This window comes from Heterodontus francisci, unplaced genomic scaffold (assembly GCF_036365525.1).
Source record: "Heterodontus francisci isolate sHetFra1 unplaced genomic scaffold, sHetFra1.hap1 HAP1_SCAFFOLD_43, whole genome shotgun sequence".
Taxonomy (NCBI): Eukaryota; Metazoa; Chordata; class Chondrichthyes; order Heterodontiformes; family Heterodontidae; genus Heterodontus; species Heterodontus francisci.
The window spans coordinates 2,707,149-2,709,623 of NW_027141852.1; the positions used below are offsets into that span (position 1 = coordinate 2,707,149).

General features: G+C 44.2%; 1 non-coding gene across 1 annotated transcript; it reads right to left on the reverse strand.

Moving 5' to 3' along the window:
• Positions 1–1,706: 1,706 nt before the first annotated feature.
• trnas-gcu (transfer RNA serine (anticodon GCU)) lies at positions 1,707–1,788 on the reverse strand. Its single transcript has one exon. It is a non-coding gene; the product is annotated as a tRNA-Ser (tRNA).
• Positions 1,789–2,475: the final 687 nt, after the last annotated feature.

The following is a 2,475-nucleotide window of genomic DNA, read 5'->3' on the forward strand; positions in this document are numbered from 1 at the left end:
TGAGGGTGGCATCAAGGATCCCCAGCAAAATTGAAGTCACTGGGAATCAGGGGGAAAACCCTCCACTTGCTGGAGTTGTACCTCGCACAAAACAAGATGGTTGTGGTTCGTGGAGGCCAATCATCTCAGTCCAGGACACTGCCTCAGGCGTTTCTCAGTGTAGTGTCCTAGACCCAAACATCCCAGCTGTTTCATTGACGACTTTCTCTTCAACATAAGTCAGAAGTGGGAATGTTAGATGATGACTCATAACTCTTCAGATACTGAAGCAGTCTGTGCCTGCAAGCAGCAAGACCTGAACAACATTCAGGCTTGAGCTGATAAGTGACAAGCAACCTTCTGGCCACACAAGTGCCAAGCAGTGAACATCTCCAATGAGAGAGAAAAAAAATCTACCTTTTGATATTCAGAAGCATTATCATCGTTAAATCCCCCACCATCAACATCTTGACCAGAAACGTAACTGGACCAGTCACATCTATGCTGTGGTTATAAGCGCAGGTCAGAGATTACGAATTCTGCAGCAAGTATCTCACCTCCTGACACCCCAAATCCTGTCCACCATCTACAAGGCACAAGTCAGGAGTGTGGTGGAATACATCCCACTCAACAACACTCAAGAAGCTCAACACCATCCAGGACAAAGCAGCGCACTTGATCGGCACCTAACCCACCACCTTAAACATTCAATCCCTCCACAACCAGTAAACAGTGGCTGCAGTGTGTACCATCTCCACGTGCACTGCAGCAACTCGCCAAATATCCTTCAACAGCACCTTCCAAACTCGTGACCACTACCACCTCGAAGGACAAGGGCAGCAGATGCATGGGAACTCACTACCTGCAGGTTCCCCTCCAAGACACTCACCATCCTGACTTGGAACGATATCGCCATTTCTTCACTGTTGTTGGATCACAATCCTGGAACTCCCTCCCCAATAGCACTGTGGGTGTTCCTGCACCATATGGACTGCATCAGTTCAAGAAGGCAGCTCTCCACCACCTTCTCAACGGCAATAGGAATGGGTAATAAATGCCAGCCTTATCAGCGATACTCACACCCAAGAATGAATAAAAACCAAATCACTCTCCACAGATTCCCCACAATCTGGGCTTGGACATTTACTTCAGGAGCACAGAGCTTTCTCTCACTGCAACATGAGTTCCAATCTTCATATTCTGTTCACTTTTCACATTATTTTCTGCCAGTCCACTAGCTTTTATTAATTCAGTATTCGGGTCTCTGCTCCTCTGCCGTTTCTAACATCTCACCTCTTACAAAAAAACACTCTGATCTGTCGTAGGTAGTAGATGACCCCTCATTTCAAACTCCATCTGCCAAAGCATTGCTCACTCACTTAATCTATCAAGAAGATTTGAAAATAAATTTCTTGCCAAAGGATAATTTTCGGCATCTGCTCCCTCGCCATTTGCTTTTCCCATTTGTCTTTCACTTGGTGCAAATCGAGAGAAAGTAAAGATGGAAGGAAGGAGGGGAGGAAAAATCCTGCTCTGTTTCGTGATCCATATTTGATCTTCATTCCAGTGCAGTTTGGGTGAAGAATTCCAATTGTCTGTCTCAATTTTAATAAAGTAAAACCAATTCTGGAATCACTGTCTGGACATGGACAAGAACAGGTTTCGAGGCTGACTTTACAAATAAGCTCACCCAACATAAACAATACACTATGCAGTTCATAAACTAGCGACAAGGGTGGGATTCGAACCCACGTGTGCAGAGCACAACGGATTAGCAGTCCATCGCCTTAACCTCGTGGCCACCTTGTCACTTGCAGTAGCATAGCTGTCACCTTCAGCACAGTTTCTGGCTGTGCAGCCAGCTGTGCAATGATGGAAATATATCTTCTGCAAGGAAATGAAGTTGGGAATGGAGCGGTGTGAAACATTTCCAGACCATGTCCAACACGTTTCTACTCAGTGTGAAAACCCACCACGGAAAGACTGGAACATACAATCATTTCAACACATCATGATTAACATCACTCAGACACCTGAACCATTAGGTCACTGACGAAGTCATGATGCCCGAATTACTCATGAAATGACAACTGAACTAACTGACTGGAAGAATTGCTTAAACGCCACATGATCAGCGAGGCACAGCCTCAGGCCGACTTGTCGGGTGGTGTAAACAGATATCACTGCTTCTGATCTTCACCAGAACAGACAGTGAGATGTAACATTGATCATCAAACAGACTGTGAAAGAATACAACAGAATAAAACACATGGAGAGACACTGTGGAATAACAAATAGATTTGATTGGAATGTTGAAATTTTGATTGGAATGGATAAAACACCAGAAACAGCAGATTAAAGTGGGATTCTCATCATTATATTGATCTGGGACAGAAAAGAGAAACTGATGGAAAGAAGAGAAGAAGGAAGAAAAGAAAGGATCGAACTGTTCAATTTTTTCAGTTTTTTCACTCGCCCATCAAAGCTGATAAAAAA